Raw genomic sequence first — 20,832 nt, forward strand, 5'->3', positions numbered from 1 at the left:
ACCAAGATCTCTGTTGGAAAAAGGATGTTTTATTTAGAATAAGAAAGGATTATGATTTTAAGAGGATAATATAGCCAGTATGTGGAGGACCACAGATTACAAGTTGAACATATTCCCAGAAGCTGAGGACAAGATCCAGAAATCATTGGTCTCTTAAATTGATGCTAACAATCAGCATAGACTAGGTAATATGGGAGATGTTAAGAGAGACATTGGGGTGGGGCAGCTAGGTGGCACAATGGATAAAGCACCGGCCCTGGATTCAGAAGTACCTGAGTTAAAATCTGGCCTCAGACACTTGACACGACTAGCTATGTGACGCTGGGCAAATCACTTCACCCTCATTGCCCTGCGAGAGAGAGAAAGAGAGACACAGAGACAGAGACAGAGAGACAGAGACAGAGAGAGACAGAGACAGAGAGAGACAGAGAGAGAGAGAGAGAGAGACAGAGACAGAGACAGAGACAGAGACAGAGACAGAGACAGAGACAGAGACACAGAGACACAGAGAGAGACACGAAGGAAAGAGGGGTTACAAAGACAGACAGGATCCAGATTTAGCAGCAGGAGAATGTGAGGGACAAAGTGCTGAAGGAACTTGCCCCAGGATGGGGTTCCTTTAGTCAAAGCAGACAACTCGAGTCTGATAGTTCAAATTTACCTTACTGAGTGGCATTTTACTTTGCTTTACTAATCAGAGTGAGCCCAGTTTCCCTCTATCTTGTCACTGTGTTCAGTGATCCCCAGGTAAATACAATCTCCATGGAAGTTTTAGGGGGGCAACTTGGTGGGAAGTAGTGGTGGCCTGAGAAACTTAAGTTCATTAGGTTGTTCCTTTAATTTTCTTTATATCATCCTCTCCCTTAAGTGCCCACATCTGAGTTTTTAGGCCAATGTACTTGAGGGGTTTGGGGGCAACTAGGTGGTTCAGCGGATAGAGTGCCAGGCCTAAAGTCAGGAAGACCTAAATTCAAATCCAGCCTCAGACACTCACTAGCAGTGTGACCCTGGGCAAGTCACTTTAACCCTGTTGGCCTCAGTTTTTTCATTTGTAAAATGAGCTGAAGAATGAAATGGCAAAACACTCCAATATTTCTGCCAAGAAAACCCCAAACAGAGTCATGGAGAGTCTGAAACGACTGAACAATAACAACTTTGGGGGGTGTTAATTCAGGCTATTTTTGGTCTGTATCACAACACCCACAACAAACCACCTCTCACCCCTGGCCATCAATAATCTGGGTGGTCAAGGCAGTGACCTTTAACATCTGCTTTGTTAGCATAACAACTGTCATTTGCTCATCATTTTAGCAAAGTAGAAGGAGTCTTCTTATAAAGAACGGGAACAAGAACCTGTGTTGCAGCCTCTGTAGGGGGCCTGAGCTATTGTTGCTGCTATTGCCCACAGCATACTCTGCCAGGGCACTGCCCCTGATACTACTAGTGTTACAAGTGCTGCAGTCTCTGCCACAGTCCAACTTCTAGCAAACAAGGAAACAGGTCATTGAAATTATGTGATCTACCAAAAAAAAATCCATGATTAATATAGTGTCAGTTCACTTCATTTAACCTCGGTTTGACAAATATTTGTTAGGCATCAGCTAAATGCAAAGCACTATGTTAGGCTGTGGGGGTAGGGGGATAGAACCAAAGATAAAAACGTACAACACTGCTCTTAAAGTATTTACTATCTAATAGTGGAGAGATGGGTGCACAAATCTTTATAATACAAATTGGAATATTCTAAGGGAATATCTACTCCATAAAATACTAAGCAGTGTAGGAGAAGAATAAAACATGGTCAGTGGCCTGAAGAATCTTTTAATTCAGTTGGGGAGACAAGTATCAATGAGAATCATGAGGCCAAATTAACTCTACGTGTTATTATCGCTAATTAATTTTGTTCATCATTCGCACCCAGTTATTTCGAGTACAGATATCTAAAAGAATGTTGTTTTTTTTTTAAATGTCTCTCTTCTTGGGACCAAATTCTTTTTCACATTTATTTATTTTATTTTTAATTTATAGAATAAAACAAGCATTTCCACAACACCGTATAATAAAAAATGTTTGCACATGAAACTGCAAATCTATTAAGTATAACGTGCTATTCCTTGTAAATATATAATAAAGTTATTATGTAAATTTATCTTTTTCTCTCCTCCCATTCTAGAGATGGCTAACATTAGGCAGAAATATAGATAGATATATGATTGATAGATAGATAGATAAACAGATAGATAGAAGATAGATAGATGATAGATAGAAAGAAAAATATATTTTCATAATTGTCTTTTATGGGAAACAGTAAGGAATTCACAGAACAGATCAGAGAGCAGTTAGGAAAACACAGCACCAGTTTTTTGTCCCAAGAGCAAGCAGCATGAACGTGTAGAGACTCCTTCCAAACAAGAAACTCAAAAATCCTTTGTTAGTGAAAGTATTTAAACCTTCTCTGTTCATTGGTTACAGACCTTGGTCAGTACAGGATGTTATCACTTCCATTGGCGTGATATAAATAAGTTTGACAGTTCAACTTAAAAGCAAACAACATGAAGAGTATATGAAGTACAAATTAGTTTGGTAGCTCAAACCTTAAAACAAACAGTATAACAAGAGTATATGAATCAAAAGGGACTGTCACAGATAAGGTTACCCAGATGTTTTTACAAGTATTGGGGAAGAAAACAATGACTCCAGCAGCAGATGAAGGTGTTCATTAGAGAACCATAAAATCTACCAATTATCCTGTGGAACAGTAGATGGGAGCTTATCTGCTAGCTATAAATTCCCAGACATTTGTAGAGGCAAATGGTATGCAACACCCCAAATAACTCTGGGGGTTGCTTGCCACTCACTTGTATGTTGTCTGGGTTCAGCTGGAGGGCATTTTGATCATATTAATTCAGGGTTTCATAAGATTCTCTTGGACAATAAGGCAGCTCCATCAAATCCAGGTGGTTTATATATTCATTACCCATCTCTTTTGCATCTAGATTATTAAATTTTGCATAACAATATGTATAATTATTTTATACAAACATCTATTTATCAGCTCTTTCTCTGTGTGCAGATAGCATCTTTTCTTCATATGTCCTTTATAGTTAATTTGGATATTATTTTGACACCTGCTGGTCCTAGAAAGACAGTCATTAGCTGGATCTATGACTTCTATCAATGAAAACCAACTAATTAATTCATCTCTAAAAGGAATCAGCCAAAAAATGACAAATTTCTTTCCTGTCTTTTATATATGCTGCAAAAGATTTTGAATTAATAAAATCAGAAATTCTAAATCTTTTAGCAATAATGTTCTTTTGTTTAAAAATTACTTATAACTTTTGCTGTTCATTACATTTATTTCCAAATTTATCACAACACCTCCTCAACCCAGAAAGTCCTCTATAGCAGCAAAAAATTAAAAACAAAAAAGAAGTCTAGGGAAAAAAAATCTGATATCATATGCAATGTTCCATATCCTTCATTCCCCACCTCAGCAATGAAGGGAGAGAGATACATTTTCTAATCTTTTCTGAGGCCAAACATAGTCATTAGGATTATAAAATTAAGTATTTTTACATTATTGTAATCTTCACGTATGTTATTTTTCTGGTTCCTTTTTCTTCATGCTGCATCATTTTTCATATTCGTTTCTTTTAACACACACTTAATATTCCATTCCATTCATGTGCTTTAATTTGTTTAACCATTCCCAATTGATGGGTACCTAATCTCCAGTTTTTGCTAACTCAAAAAGTGTTACTATTACCATTTTGGCATATATAAGAACTTTCTTTCTGTCTTTTACATCATTGGGGTATATATTTAGCAGTAAGATTTCTAGGTCAAAAGGTGTAGCCATATTAGTCACTTAGCAAAACTCAAAATTTCTTCCCAGAAAGGTTGAAACAGTTCACAGCTGCAGAAGCAGTAAACTTAATTAGTATGCTTGCCTACTTTCCTATCCATCTCTATTGGTTGACAGAACTTTATTTAAAATTTTGCATCAATATTCAGGACTGTTATTGGTATATCTACTTTCTTTTTTCTTTTTATATCTACTTTCATTACTTTATCTCTCCCTACTTTAATTATTAAGTTCACATTTATTTAACAAATATAATTTTGCAGAATGTTTTCCTTATTACTTTTTAAATATGTTTAGGATGGATGGTAATTCTATATTTCTATCTGTATGAGGTCTCTAACCCATTCTAATTCTCAAAAAACAAACATTACTTTTAGAATTTTTTCTTTGATTTACTCAGTATTCAATGTCTTTATTAGTTTCCATATAGAGCTATATTTTCCCATTGTGTTCCTTGTCTTAATTGCTGCTTTTATCAAGCTATGATCTGTAACTCTCTGACAATTCTCTAAGACTAATTTACAAAGGAGGTTCCAAACTGGCAAAGGGTGTTTCAGTATTGGGAGGTCCATATGCCAGTGAAATCACAGAACTAACTTTCACCACCACTCCACTCTTACCTAGCTATATTAAAAATGTGTTTAGTATTTTTGCTATTTTACATTTATTTATAATTTCTCTATAATCCATAATCCATAACTCATTTTCATATATATTCCAAAACAGAGAGCTAAAATATGCATATTTTAAATGTTTCCATTCAGAAGATAGAGTACGTCTTTCAGATCCAACTATCCTACTGTTTGTTAAGTTTTATTTTTTCCTTTTTATCTTTCTCTTAGATTCAAATCTGACAAAGGAACATTAATATCTCCTGTAATTATTGCATTACCATTAACATTTTTTCAATTCAATTAACTTTTCTTTTATGAAGTCAACTGCTATGCCATTTTGTGCATACACATTTAAAATAGATATTCCTTCATTGTCTCTGGCATCTTTAAGCATAATACAGTTTATCTGTCTATCTCCCTTTATACTGTTCATTTTTGTTTTTGCTTTGTCTGATGACATGTTTGAAATTCTACTTGTGGTAAATCACCTGATGCATACTAAATTTTGTTCTAGCTTCTCATTTTTATACCATATTTGTCTTTATATTTTAGTTGTGTTTCTTCTATATGGAAAATTGTTGGATTATAATTATTATTTTTGTTTTTATTATTATTATTTCATTTTCATGATAGTCTGCTACTCTCTTTTATTATATTACATTGTTTTATTCTATTCATAGTTCCCATCTGATTTGTTTGGTATGTCTTTTTCTCCATTTATTTATTTTTATTTCCCTTTGTTTTTCGGGTAAGCACTTTGTCCCTGAACTTAATTATGCTTATACTGTTTTCTTTTCATGTATTTGAACCTTCTTTTAATTCTTCTCTTTTCTCTCCCAGTTGAACATGTAATATAAGGCCTTCCCTTCCTCCCTTTCCTCCCAAATTTTGGCTTAAGTAATGTTTCTGTTCATTTTCTAAGAATTATTATTTTGCTTTGCCTTCTTATTTCTCTTCTTTCCATATATATATATATATATATATATATATATATATATATATATATATATATATATTTTATTTTTTGCAGGTCATTAGGGGTTAAGTGACTTTCCTGGGTCACACAGCTAGTAAGCTTCAAGTGTCTGAGGTCGGGTTTAAACTCAGGTCCTCTTGAATCCAGGGCCGGTGCTTTATCCACTGCGCCACCTAGCTGCCCCCATCCTAATATATTCTTAATTCTATTCTCTAGTTCAGTATTACACACTTACTTGTTCCTTCCATTTCCTGTAGGGTAGAGTTTATGGAGAACCAAAATTAATTCCCTTATTTATCTGTTTTCTATGTTATTAAATTTATGGATTTTACCTAACACTCCCCACTTTTTTTCATTTTTTATTTCTCTTAGAAATATCAATTCATGATGGAAGCAGTGTTGCGTGACAAAAATTACTTTTTATCACGAGGCTCAGTCTTTATGAAACTACTTTGAAAAGAACTATTCTTACATACTGGTAATCACGGAATGCTCAGCAATAACTTTCTTTAAGTAATAAACATTTTTATTTATAGTTTAGGGTTCCAATTTTTATCCCTCCTTCCCTTACTCTCTTCCCCCCTCCCTGAGGCAGCAAACAATCAGATATGGGTTATATATGTATGATTATGTAAAACATGGTACCATATTAATACATTTTGTACAAAAAACTTGAATAAAAGAAAAACAAACGAAAGAAAGTGAGGGGCATCCTGGATTCAGGAGGACCTGAGTTCAAATCCGACCTCAGACACTTGATACTTACTAGCTGTGTGACCCTGGGCAAGTCACTTAACCCCCATTACCCTGAAAAAAAAACCCAAAACAAAACACACACACACACACACACACACACACACACAGAAAGAAAGTGAAAAATAGCATGCTTCAGTCTGTTCCATCAATATCAATTCTGTCTTTGGAGGTAGATAGCATGTTTCATTAGTCCCTTGTGATTGTCTTGGATCATTGTATTGTTGAGAATAGTCAAGTCTTTCAGAGTGCTTCATCAAATGATATTGCTGTCCCTGTGCACAATGTTCTCTTGGTTCTGCTCACTTCACTATACATCAGTTCATAAATATCTTTCCAAGCCTTTCTGAAATCATCCTCCTCGTCATTTCTTATAGCACAATAATATTCCATCATTGTGGTATGCCACAACTTGTTTAGCCATTCCCCAATTGATGGGCATTCCTTTGACTTCCAATTCTTAGCCACCACAATAAGAGCTGCTATAAATATTTTTGTACAAATAGGTCTTTTTCTCTTTTGGGGGATGTCTTTGGGATATAAACCTAGCAGTGGTATTGCTGGATCAAAGGGTATGCACAGTTCTATAGCCCTCTGGGCATAGTTCCAAATTGCTCTCAAGAATGGTTGGATCTTTTCACAATTCTATCAACAGTGGATTAGTATCCCAGTTTTCCCCTCCAACATCCAATATTTTCCATTTTTGTTATATTTGTGACTCTGATAGGTGTGAGGAGAATATCTCAGAGTTGTTTTAATTTGCATTTCTCTGATCAATAGTCACCTAGGGAATTTTTTCAATATAATTATAGATAGCTTTGATTTCCTTGTTTGAAAACTGCCTGTTCATATCTTTTGACCATTTATCAATTGGGGAATGACTTATATTTTTATAAATTTGTCTCAGTTCTCTATATATCAGAGAAATGAGGCTTTTATCAGAGATATTTGTTTCAAAAATTCTTTCCCAGTTTTGTTTCCCTTGTAATCTTGGTTACATTGGTTTTGTTTGTGCAAAAGCTTTTTAATTGTATATACTCAAAAGAATCTATTTTACATTTTGTTTTATTCTCTACATATTTTTGGTCCTAAATTCTTCCTCTGCTCATAAATCTGACAGATAAATGATTCCATACTTTCTTAATTTATTTATGGTATAATACTTTATGTGTAAATCATGTATCCATTTTGACCTTATTTTAGTATATGATGTGAGATGTTGGTTTATACTTAGTTTCTGCCATATTGTTTTCCAGTTTTCCCAGCAATGTTTTCAAAGAATGAATTTTTGTTCCAAAAGCTTGGATCTTTGGGTTTGTCATATACTAGATTACTATGGTCATTTACTATACTGTAATTTCTATCTATTCTATTCCACTAATCTAATTCTATATTTCTTAGCCAGTATCAGATAGTTTTTTGTTTGTTTTGTTTTGTTATGGTTTTTGTTTTTGTTTTTTGGGGGGTTTTTTTGTTTTGTTTTGTTTTGTTTTGTTTTTGCAGGGCAATGAGGGTTAAGTGAGTTGCTCAGAGTCACAAAGCTAGTAATTGTCAAGTATTTGAGGTTGGATTTGAACTTAGGTCCTCGTGAATCCAGGGAGACCAATGACAAAGCTGTAGCAATAGTTTTGGCAAGATATGATAAAAGCTGGAAATAAGCTTGTAGCTATGTCAGCAGAGAGAAGAAATTAGATGTTGTAGAGAAAAAAACAGCAAAATTTGGTTAATGAATGGATACATGGTGAAAGAACCTAAGTAGTCGAGAATAATGCTAAGATTGCAAATCTAGGAGTCTAAAAGACTGGTGCTTCTAACAGAAAAAGGAAAGTTTAGAACAGGGACAGGTTTAGGAGGACAAAATAATGAGTTCTGTTTGGGACATGTTGAATTTGAATTGTGGGACATCTAGTTGGAACTGTCAATAGGCAATGAATGATATCAAATAAAAGCTGGGGGTGGGGATGGGGGGCTGAATATAGTGCTTTGGGAAGTCATCCACATGGATATGCTAAATAAATCTGTAGGAGCTGATGAGGTCACCAAAAGGGAGAGTGTAGAAAGAGAGGAGTGGGACATAGTCTTGAAGGAAATACACTTTAGGGGGGTCTGTCATGTGGACAACGGACCAACATAAGAGACTGAGAAAGAATGGATAGATAGGCAAGTGGAGAACTCTTCACCAGAGAGTAGCCTCACAAAAGCCTAGAGGGAAAAGCTTAAGTAGGAAAGGGTAGACATCTTTTAAAAATAAATAAATAAAAACCCTTCACTAGATCCTACCATTCCCTCAATCTGCTGACTTATATTTCCACTCCTGACCTCACTCAAACTCTTCTGACTCCACCTCCTCTCCTCTCACTTCTTCACACTTTAAAAAACAGTTTGCTGTTTCAGCACTGGACTGAAACTGCTTTCCACAAAGTTGCAAACAATCTAATTGCCAAATTTTTTTTCAGATATTTTTTTACCTATCTGCTGTATCTGTATCTTTTTCCCCCACATTCTTCACATTCTATTTTTAATTTTTAGCTCCTTTGGTAATTTTTTTTTTTGTCTTCTGGTGTTCCTTCTTTGTCCCATTCTATTTCTTTCTTTCTTTTTTTTTTTTTAACAGCAGTCTATAAAAATCAAAGAATTGATTTCATTAGTCTTTCCTCCCCGTGGTGATACTTATTTACTTTTCTTATGTTTCTCTTCTCTTATTTGAGGTGTTTTTAAGTTCAGAATCAAAAAAGAAATTTGAGAGAGGATGTGGAATGATATAGGTTTTCTGTAAATTTTTTCATTCATTTTAAACTTAAATACAAAATAAGATAAGAAAACAAAGAACATTTCCATGTATACACCAGAACATAAGAAAGGGTTCAATAAGCAATCCGCTTGATATGGAATGTTTGAATTGGATGAAAACAGCAGTAGGAGACTACAAAAGAAATTAACAGAGCTCATCATTTCATGATGTCACTGCCTTGGGTTTAAGTTAGGAGAGGTATGTTTGAAGTGGATTGACCGTTGTTAACTCCTCTTTCAGATAACTGATACAGTGATTTTGCACATGCCTCCTTCTGTCCTGGAGTACTTATATTAAGTATACAACTTTGCATCCACACTTCCTGGCTTCCTTTAAGATTTATCCAGATTCCCCTTAACCCAAATGCCTTCCCCCAGTTGATAATTTCCAACTTATCCTGTATAGGTCTTATTTGTATATAATTCTTTGTATATAGTATCCTCCACGAAGCTGTGAGTACCTTGGGAGTAGGGACTGACTTTTGCCTTTCTTTGTATTCCTCCAAACTGAGAACAGTGCCTGGCATATCATAGGTGTTTAATAATGGTTTCCTGACTAACAGCTTAATTAAGATTGAAAGTTTGTTTACATTGTTGTTTAATTGGATGCTAATTTAGAGAAAGTTTGAGGGATCAGGTACTTCATTGTTGTGACTGGGAAGCAAGAAACAAACAAAAGGAGAGAAAGAGAATTGGGGAAGAGACAAAGAGAGGGAGAAAGAGAAGAAACAAGAGAGACAAGAGACAGAGAGACAGACTCAGAAAAAAAGACAGAAACACAAAGAGACATATGAGAGAGAGAGAGAGATAGCAAAGGAGACAAAAAGAGGGGAGAGACAGAAAACAGAATTTTGGTCTAAATTTCCAATCCAATCCAATAAACATTTATTCAGTACTTATTATGTGCCAGGCACTGTGCCAAGTCCTGGGGATACACTTAATAAAAAGAAAGACACCTTCATTTGGTGTAGGACTGTACAAAAAGATAGAAGCCTGTGGACAGTGCTGCCAGGAAGGCTACAATAAGCACAGAAAAAGAAGCCTATCAGTTTGCAGAGATGCTCCAGGGGAACCTGAAATATCAGTGCTCTTTCCCTAGTTGGAAGACTTGGATGAGGAAGCTTTAGGTTTCTTGGAAACATATTGTGCTCTGACAACTCTGACTACATACTTGGGGTTAAGAGTCAGCAGCTCACCAAAGAGGAAGAAAAGCCCATAACATTTTGACCTGAGATGCTCCAGAAAGATATGAAGATCACAGCACTCTGAACCCAGGTGACCAAGAGGACCCTGGAGTCTGCCAGAACTCTGAGAGCAAATACAAATGGGAAATGGAATCAGCAGAAGCCAAGGAAATTGAGGTCAGAACCAAACTGAATTTGACTAGCCTATGCAAAGAGTACAATATGGTGCAGCACCTGGAACTTGCATAAAGTCCCAAATCAGGAAATGAAGTGGGGAAATGTGATTAAATAGAGTAAGACACAAAATATTATGAAGAAATATAACGGATTCAGAGATTCCCAAGAGACAAAACCAGAAGAGAGTAACTGCATACCTACAAATAGCCTCAGACAATAAAAGATAACTCTGCCACAAGAACAATAAGAGTACTTGGAAGAAATTAAGCAAACAATAAAATTAAATTATGAATGAATTACCAGCTCTGGAAGAAATAATTAAAAGGAGAATAAATAATTTAGAGCATGATATGGGTCTGGCATCACTCAGAGATTTTTTTTCCTGGAGAAGCTTAACTGAAGGAAGGTACACCTAAGAAGTAGGAGGAGATAAGCAGAGCCCAGGACAAAGATAACTCCACAAGTTAGGACCACTACCCCTCATTCAAGCCTCTCTCCCACCCCACCAGGAGATAAGCCCATCAGGCATGGCTGCTACCTAAGCTGAGCCAGGGGAAAGAGATACCATCACCCCTGATTTAAGCCTTTCCCACCCTACCTCTCATTCAAGCTTTCCCTACCCCCAAAAGGAACTTTCCATAGTCAGGTGGTCACCCCATCCGTCCCTGCCCACCACCACCACCATTCATCCTTTATAAAGGCTTAGGTTGAGAAAGGTGTCTCAGAGAATCAAGTCTCTAAGCCACCTCCTTCCCTTGAGGCAAAGTCTTTGACTTGCTCTTGGTTAGTTTCTCTAAGAACCCAAATAAAAGACCATTTTATTCTAATTGAATTGTGTTCTAGAGTTGTAATTCTTTAAAGAGGAATACCTAAGGACCCCCATACCACCTATTTCCCATGACAGAGAAGAAAATGGAAAACTTAAGTAATGAACTCTAAAAATTAGAACAAAACAATGACAAATCAATGACTTGTGAGAAAAGAAATATTAAAACAAAATCCAAAATAGAGAATGTAAAGTATCTACTATCAAAAACAACTGACCTGAAAAACAGATATAGGAGAAATAATTTAAGAATTATCAAACTCTATGAAAACTATGTAAAAAATGCCACAAAGACCTGGATACCATATTTAAAGAATTCATAAATGAAAATTTACCAGCTGTATTGGAACCAGAGGGCAAAGTCAAAAATAGAAAGAATCCACCATTAAAAATCCCCACAAGATAATTCCAGAAATGCCATAGCTGAAATTCAGAGCTTCCAGGTCAAAGAAAAAAATGGGCAAGTAGTCAGAAAGAAAGAATTCAGGGACCAAAGAACGTGAGTCAGAATCACATAAGACTTGGCAACTATTGTCATAACACAGAGGAAATCTTGGAATATGATATTCTTTTTTTTTTTTTTTTGGTAACGCAATGAGGGTTAAGTGACTTGCCCAGGGTCACACAGCTAGTAAGTGTCAAGTGTCTGAGGCCAGTCCTCCTGAATCCAGGGCCAGTGCTTTATCTACTGCACCAGCTAGCTGCCCCAGAAATATGATATTCTAAAAGGTGAAAGATCAACCAAATATAACTTACCTTGTGAAACTGAATATTATTCTACAGGAAAACAAACACACTTTAATGTTATAGAAGGCTTTCAAATATTCTTGATGAAGAGACAAGAACAGAGAAAAAACATCAAAATGTAAATATAAGAGTACAGAGAAATCTAAGAAGGTAAATATATTTGAGCAATTGGAAACAAGGAAAAATTGATTAAATACAAATATTCCAATTAGAGGAAGAAGAGACAAGTGTCCTTTTAGAACTCTACTCTTTTTAAGGATAACAGAGAGTTAAGAAAGACATGCACAGAGCCTTGAGTATCCTGGATCTGAGACCAACAAAAGGAAAGTGAAGGTTTCACACACACACACACACACACACACACACACACACACACACACACACACACGCTCGCACGCTCTCTCTCTCTCTCTCTCTCTCTCTCTCTCTCTCTCTCTCTCTCTCTCTCTCTCTCTTCCTGTCTCTTACTGCCTTCAGTAGCACAAATTTCCTATATAATTTATCTATTTTTAAAGTTGTTCTTGATTCCTGAATTTTCAAATATACAAAACAATGACTAGTCATAACTGTTATATGAGCTTTTAAAAATCTTAATTGTGAACAGGGGACTGAAATGAGGACACAGAGGAGTTAAACACAGCTTAACAATCTGTCTAAAATATCTAGTTTTGTTTTAATCCTACCTTGGGGGCTTTCAGATATACTATAATAGACATTTTTTTCTTTTCTTCTTTTTTTTTTTTGGTTGGGCAATGAGGGTTAAGTGACTTGCCCAGGGTCACACAGTTAGTAAGTGTCAAGTGTCTGATTCAGGATTTGAACTCAGGTCCTCCTGAATCCAGGACCAGTACTTTATCCACTGTGCCACCTAGCTGCCCCTAATAGTTATATATTTTTTTTAACATTTTTATGCTTAATAACTTTTGATAAATTTCCCAAAAGCAAAATTAAAACTGAATCTGTGGTTTTCTTCTTGTCTTCTGACTAAAATCATAAACCCTGTAGCTTGACTGTTATAAGGAGGAGGAGGGTATATGTGGATCATGTTCTCTCCCCTCACTGTTTTTTCTTCAAAAAGGCCCAAAGAGAGAAGGCAACAACTGAGAAGTAAGTCCATAGAGAACAGAAAAATGAGATCTGGGAAAAGGTCAGTAAAATCAAAAGGCAGATTAAGGCCAGTGAAGAAGCAAGTACTTTTCCCTTTCATTTTCCTTCTCAACCATAAGTTTCAAATCTTGCCACTTAGTAGCAACTGTTGAATATATACAATTTTTAAAATTATGTATCAGAGATTTACCATTTCATATATAGTTCTCTTTCTGTAATACTTTGTATATTGAAAATGTTCTTGGTTTTTATATTTACAATTTTAAAAATACCATAAAAGAGTGAAGCATAACTGATAAACAGCTTCTCTGTTTCATTGGTAACCACAAAATGTCAATAGATCTAGAGGGAAGTCCATGGCATATTGAGCAGACCATCTGTTGAGAATTTACATGGACAGTAGTCATGCAGAATGAAAAGGCAGGGATACATTGAAATCTGAAAATAAGTATATAAATGAATCATTTTCCCTTAAGGTGTTGAACTGTTTTCACTAAGATTAAAAAATAATTTTAATGTGTATTTCAATATCTCTTCCCTAATATACTTCAGTATATTAAAGCTTAAACTTTAACTTTCCCTACATACTATTAAGGGGTCCCCTGAACTTGTCTTTTGGAGTTGCCTTATTTTCCAGAAACACTGGACCCAGAACAGGCAGGGGACCATGAATATGTCATGGATGAAGGCACCTTGGCTGACATAATTTGTTGCTTACATCCCAAGCTGGATTCCCTGTGTGTCCTTGGGAAGCAAGAGAGGTTCCAGTCAATCTGCCAGGCTAGGATAATGCTGGGGTCCTTTGCAGATAAGTGGGATCCTTTGCAGTTCCCAAAGGAAAAGAGTGTGGCCTTTGCCATCACCTTGTTTCTCCCTGGTGGGAGTGGTTTTGTCCTTTTGTCTACCTTTACTGAACTTATCCCCTCCCACACCACACCTCTTTCTGTTTTCTCCTCCTCCTTTTGTTGTATTCTGTAAGGAGGGGCAGCTAGCTGGCACGGTCGATAGAACACTGGCAGTGAGGTTGGGAGGACCTGAGATGAGAAAGAAGTTTAGAGAGATGGATAGCATTGAAACTAATATGCTGAATTTATCATATACTTAAAACAAAATTATAACAGTCATAATTTCATATATAATTCTGTTTTACTGTTCTTTGATATGAAAATGCTCATATTTGTTTTTAAAAAAAATAAAGATTATTTTTTTTACAAATTTCCGAGGTATTGCCAAAATTCCTTTAATCCTTTTCTACTTCAAAGTGCTAAAGTTAAAAAGTCACAAAAATATAGGCACATACGCCATGAAAATATATATGAATTAAATATGTTTTTGTTTTGTTTTGTTTTTGTGGGGCAATGAGGGTTAAATGACTTGCCCAGGATCACACAGCTAGTATGTGTCAAGTGTCTGAGGTCAGATTTGAACTCAGGTCCTCTTGAATCCAGGGTCGGTGCTCTATCCATTGCGCCACCTAGTTGTCCCCCGAATTTGGCTTTAATGTAAGAATTTAGTACTTCCAGAAATTTGGTTTAAAAGATTAATTAAAATTAGCTTTGATAAGTCATCTGCTTCAATGGACTTCAATGGGTTGAATTCAAATTTTCATTGTAGTAACAAATGGTACTCTGGCTATTTTTATGTTAATAGAATTATTCAAGTTCCAACAAATCAGTCTGATTTTAATATGTTTCTTCCATTTAAAGGAAAATAAAATAAATAACATTAAATAGATGGCCATGCCTGGAGAGGATAAGCACTTAAAGAAGAAAATAAGAATGGCCATATGGGGGGGAAAAGGAACATGAATTAAAATAAAAGGTCAATTGAACAAAGTCAATCAAATAAAACAATAACAATTCATCAAACTCACACACGTGGAAAAAACACTTATAGTATACAGAGAGATATCAGCACTACTGAGGCCTCAGACTAATGTGACTGCATGTTTCCATGTATTAGACACAATGCTGATGTCATTATGTCCAAAATTCTTGAAATGTATGCCTAGAGGAGTCTTCCTTAGATCCTTCATCCCTCTTGACTGCTGGAGAACTCAGATGCCACAAGGTTCTCCTCCTTTCTTGTCTAATTTTTCCAGAATTGAATTCACAAGTTATTCCTTTGTCTATGTCACTTCCTCTTTATCCAAACCTGTTTCTGATCATGGCTATCTATTGCCTTCCTCCTACCCCAGTCTGTATTATCCTAGATGCAAACCACAGAGCTCTCATGTTCATACATAGTTGGATAGGAGCTCTCTATCACATGGGCATAACATTGAACATTTTGGAGTGAGAAGGATAGATTAGGAATGAGGATGTTTTTCTTTAAACCAGTCCCTTTAGAAATTCAAGCTGTGTTCAATGGTCTGCCCTGACTCTCTTTCCCCCATACTTTGTATCAAGAGTGACAAGTGGCTGAAGCATTCTATTGTGACACTAATTCTATATTCTTTCCAAAAAGTCACTGCCATGGTCTTTATAACAGGTTAATTTATAACTGGTTACTTAATAAAATAAACAGCTATTAAATGAAAAAATAAAAAGAAAACTACAATGATCCCTTCCACATTGAGACTTTTTCCCCATCACAGTTTCAATATATGGTGAGTCAGCATAAAAAATTAAATGGGAACTTTGGGGGATTTTTGTGGATGACATGCAAACTCTGGCAGATGAAAAAGAAAATTACTTAATGCAAATTTTACAATAAGGTACTATAAGCACCCCATAAAAGGAAAGAAAATTCAGACTTCTTCTCTGGGGAGGGCCAAAAATTTTACATGGATTTTCCACATCGTGGGGACCAACACACCCCTAACCTCATGATGTGGAAGGGATAACTGTATTAAAGGACTGTGGAAAACATTGGAAGATTATATTACTATCTAGTTGGTATGTGGAGTAGGAAACTTGAACACTGTATTGCCTAATTAAAGGCAACCAAAAATGAAATGTGGGATGGAATATAGAAAGTATATCGGAAATTCTTGTTACTTTTAATCAACAATTTAAAGTGAAAGTCAAAAAGTTAAAGCAATACAAGAAGTCAAAGCACAGTGCAGAGAACAAAATGAACTATTCAACATTAATAAAGAACTATACTATAAGGGACTGAGAAGTAAGTAAATTAGAAGAGAAAGGGAGAAGGTGGAAGGCAGGGGGGAGACAAGGTGGGGGAGAGAGAGAGAGAGAAGATGCAGAAAATTTAAAAAAAAATCTGGTAATTTTTCTGTCAAAAGAAGTCTAAGATGATTAAAGCCCAAGTTGTATAAAAAAACAAAACAGAAAGCTCACATGACATTAATATAAATGAATAATAGAATGGTTACATCAAGAGAGGTGGCTGAAACTCTACTTTCTGTGAAAAAACTAGAAAGCAGTAAGTTCTGATAAGAGCCATAATTACCCATTTAAGGTTTGACAGCAGTGAGAAGCATTTTATCAGGTACCTTTATAAAGCAAATCTAATCAAATCTTTCTTCAAAGAAGGTGAAACATATTTATAAAAGCTGAAAACACTAGTGACTCTTACAAATATGAACTCATTTTATGTTTATTTACTTTATACAAAGTATTTTGATGAAAAAAAATCTACAAATACAACAAAACAATATATTGGTTGAGATGTGAAAAGAGCCTGCCCAAGTTCCGTGGATAAAAAAAGGAACTCATTATTGATTCAGTGATTATTTTTTTTAATATCTGTTTTCAAAGTCTTTAACTCAATTCCACACTCACAGCTGAGACTGGTACTTTGTTGTTGTTCAGTTGTTTTCAGTTCTGTCTGACTCTTCATGACCCCATTTGGGGTTTTCTTGGCAAAGATACTAGAGTGATTTGCCATTTCCTTCTCAAGCTCCTTTTATAAATGAGGAAACTGGAGCAAAGAAGGTTAGGTGACTTGCCCAAGGTCACACAGCTAATAAGCGTCTGAGGCTGGATTTGAACTCAGGAAAATGAGTCTTCCTGACTCCAGGCCCAGCAGTCTATCCTCTTTGCCACCTGGTTGTTCTAAGACATGTACTACAAATGTACAAAATATTTCCAGACACAGTGAGAACTATTTGATGTCCACGTGGAAAATGGTTCTTTACTTAAAACAAGTAATGTTTTAATATTATTAATATTAATCAGTATCTTAATAATTAATAACATTAATGTTAATAATAAAACTAATGCAATGATATAAAATTTATTGAAATAATACCTAGCATCTTCCAAGAAGAAAGTTTAATCTCACTATGATTCTTCCTAGCATTAAATCCCTCATCATCACTTTTTTGGGGGGGGATTGCAGGGCAATGAGGGTTAAGTGACTTGCCCAGGGTCACACAGCTATTAAGAGTCAAGTGTCTAAGGCTGGATTTGAACTCAGGTCCTCCTGAATCCAGGGCCAGAGCTTTATCCACTGCGCCACCTAGCTGCCCCCTTTATCATCACTTTTGACCTGAACTGAGTATGGATTTCTTCTTTTTTCTTTTAAAAAATTATTTATTTAGTATTTTATCTTTCCCCAATTACATGTAAAACAATTTGTCATGTTTGTTTTTAAATTTTTGAGTTCCAAATTCTCTCCTGAGTATAGATTTCAAGACAAAGAGGGAGTCATACTAAAACTTCATATTAATTACCTAATGTTGCATAGATGACATCAAATTATATTGTTCTACTGCAAAGCACATTAAACAGCAACTTCATTTTATGGAAACTCTCCAACAATATAAAACGTCATTTGCGTAATAAATATCAAATCACTAATGTGCACCGAAGAAGAATGGAGATGAAGATTTGAGCTTCAATCCAGAGGTCAAGTGGTCATTTGATACACTTGCACAATAGTTCACAGGACATTAAATATACAAAAACAATAGTAGAATAATAATTACTCAGGCTTACTCCATCTGAACCTCATAAAAAGTAATCATAATAACAGTTAATATTGTTCTTGCAGCCATTTATATAGTGCTTTAAGTCTTAGGAAATGCCATACATACTTAAAAATACTCATCCAAAACCTCCCACCAACTCTGGGAGGTAGATGCTATTATTATTATTCCCATTTTCAAATGGGGAAACTCAGCCCAACATCACACAGGTAGTAGTATTCAACACCACAATACCTTTAAGACCATCATGCTATCCTCGATGTCACACTACCTCCTAGATTACTCTATGCTATAGGTTATTTGTTAATTAGGAATATACACAAGCAAAACATAGAAAGATGCAATTATGAAGTAGCAACACAGAACTCATGTTGAAAAAAATTATCAACTATTCATTTTACATCTGGTTCTTGAAACTTGCTAATGTTACATTTTTCTTTTTCTTCCAAATCCATGGGAACAGTTATAAAACTGATTTCAACAAATATCCTAAATATGTGTCCATATCATGAAAAGGCAGACAATGTTCTGACTAATTTTAGTCTTTAAGTAATCAGGAAACTTCATCAAAACTGAATAAATGGATGATTGAACAGTCCATAAAACAAGACTAGCAGATAATGTTAGGTAAACACGCAGAGGAGTATGCACAGTATCATGGAGGACAGGGGTCTCAAAAGAAAATTATTTACTTAATATTACTTCTCCCTGTCCCTTCTCATCCTTATTTTGATTCTGATAGTAGATGGCTAGGACCAAATGAAGATGTGAAAATTTGGTGTCCTTTTTTCAGAATTTCAGGGAGATAATCTTTGTGATTCTGTCAAAAGCCTGTTCACAAGGAGGCCAGTATTTGTGAATACTGTGAATGTGTGTATATCCATGCAGGTGCTTTCACATGTGTCACAGGATCATGGAATCTTAAAGTTCGACAGGACCTCAGAGGTCATATAATTCAACATACACCTGAATAAGGAATTCCTCTATAGCCTCCATATAAAATGGTCAGAGCAAGTTCAAAGACGCAAAGGTGTGCTGGTAGATGTTTTACAACTGGCTCTCCAGGAAAAAAAAATGTATGTACACCCACAATACATTTTTAAAGTTTAAAATGGATATTAACAGGCCATCATTTTCTTAAGGTCAAACAATCAAAAAAACGATAATTCATGCCCTGATTTGCAGCCTCTGCCAATTTCCAAGATGAAAATGCTCATGCCGAAAATGAAATCATCTCTTGGGAACCAGTTAGAGCTAGCTTCAGCACACTGGAGAGAACACAGTGACCCCTGAGGCTGACCATTCCATTTTAAGAAAGGTCTAATTGTTAGGAAACTTTTCCTTGACTTTATCTCAATTTGCCTCTGAAAAAAAAAATGGTTCCCTCTGGGAAAGATTTATGGAAGTCCTTGGGCTATAATTGTACAGGATTGGAAGGTGTGAGTGGGTTTTGAGTTATAACACTAGATCAAGTGTCACACCTCTTACCTAGCAAAGTACTGGTCTAACTACTAAATGATTTCCAAATTTTGTTATTGTTGTTTAGTTGATTAGTCATAGCTGATTCTTAGTGGCCCCATTTGGAGTTTTCTTGGCAAAGATACAGGGGTGGTTTGGCATTTCCTTCTCCAGCTCCTTTTACAGATAAGGAAACTGAGGCAAATGGGATTAAGTGACTTGCCCACAGTGACACAGCTAGTAAGTTTCTGAGGTCGAATTTGAACTCAGGTCCTCCTGACTCCAAGACTGGTACCCTATTCACCTTGCCACCTTACTGCCTATTTTCCAAATTACTAATTTAAAGTGAATTCTTTATGTATTACTTTATGTATTAATCAAAGCTTTACGTGTTAATATTTTATGTGTTAATCAAATCTTTTAAAATGTATTGTTCTTCACTTAAGCAAAGAATTGTGCAGATAGTTTAAAATGAGAGAAGCAATTTCTTTTTTATAAATTTGATTTCTATCTCATTTTCTAAATACAAAAAGCCCAATGCACTGCTGAAAACAAAGCCAATGGAACATAAACTCAGAGGGGTCTTACTAAGCTGGACCTAATACGGCTCCAACAATAGACTGAACGTCATCTGAGAAACAGTCTGTCTCTTTGGAGTGGCTAATTACCTAACAAGAGGATGGCAACCATGTCTTAAGATTTTTTGGAGGCGAGGGAGGCACAACAGCTCACAAGATCTGGTGTTAGTGGTAGGACATAAATGAAAACCAATGAAATCACTGATCCTTCAAGTATTGAAGGAAGAATTATTACCTACTGTATAAGGTCATTTGACTTTGTGTACAATTTTAATAGAAAAAGACAAATGTCTCTAGGACATAGTCCCAAGCTTCTTTACCTTATCCCCAATAGAACGTAAGCTCTTAGAAGGCAGAAATTTGTTTTTGTCTTTGTGTAGAGTCTGGCATTGTGCCTTTCAAATGGTAAGCATTCAATAAATGCTTTCTTGGAAATGTAAAAATAAAAATAATAATGACTTTTACATATCACTATAATTTACAAAATATTTTCACAATACCTTCTAATTTCATAATCATAATAACACTGTAAGATGAATGCTGCAGTGATATGACTGATTTTAAAAACAAGAAGACTGAGGCACAGACAGGCTATGTGACTTGCATACACTCATAAGTAACAGTGTGTTATTTTTGTTTTTTAATACATAAGGTGATTTTAAGGGATTACACTTTTCTGAACATTTAATTATAATAGTATTTGAAATATGTCTTGATGGGCAAAATGAATTTCCACATAGAAATGTATTAGTTTACATTCAGTCATTTAAATATTTTGAAGAAAAGTCAGTCAACCCTTTTTCTTTCAAACTGCCAGTTTGAAGCTATGTACTAGGAAATTGGTGGGATTTTTTTTTCCTTTC

General features: G+C 35.5%; 1 protein-coding gene across 1 annotated transcript in view; it reads right to left on the bottom strand.

Moving 5' to 3' along the window:
• Positions 1 to 20,832, bottom strand: part of SYTL5 (synaptotagmin like 5) — a 256,002-nt gene that overhangs the window by 147,464 nt on the left and 87,706 nt on the right.

Source organism: Dromiciops gliroides, chromosome 3, assembly GCF_019393635.1.
Source record: "Dromiciops gliroides isolate mDroGli1 chromosome 3, mDroGli1.pri, whole genome shotgun sequence".
Lineage (NCBI taxonomy): Eukaryota > Metazoa > Chordata > Mammalia > Microbiotheria > Microbiotheriidae > Dromiciops > Dromiciops gliroides.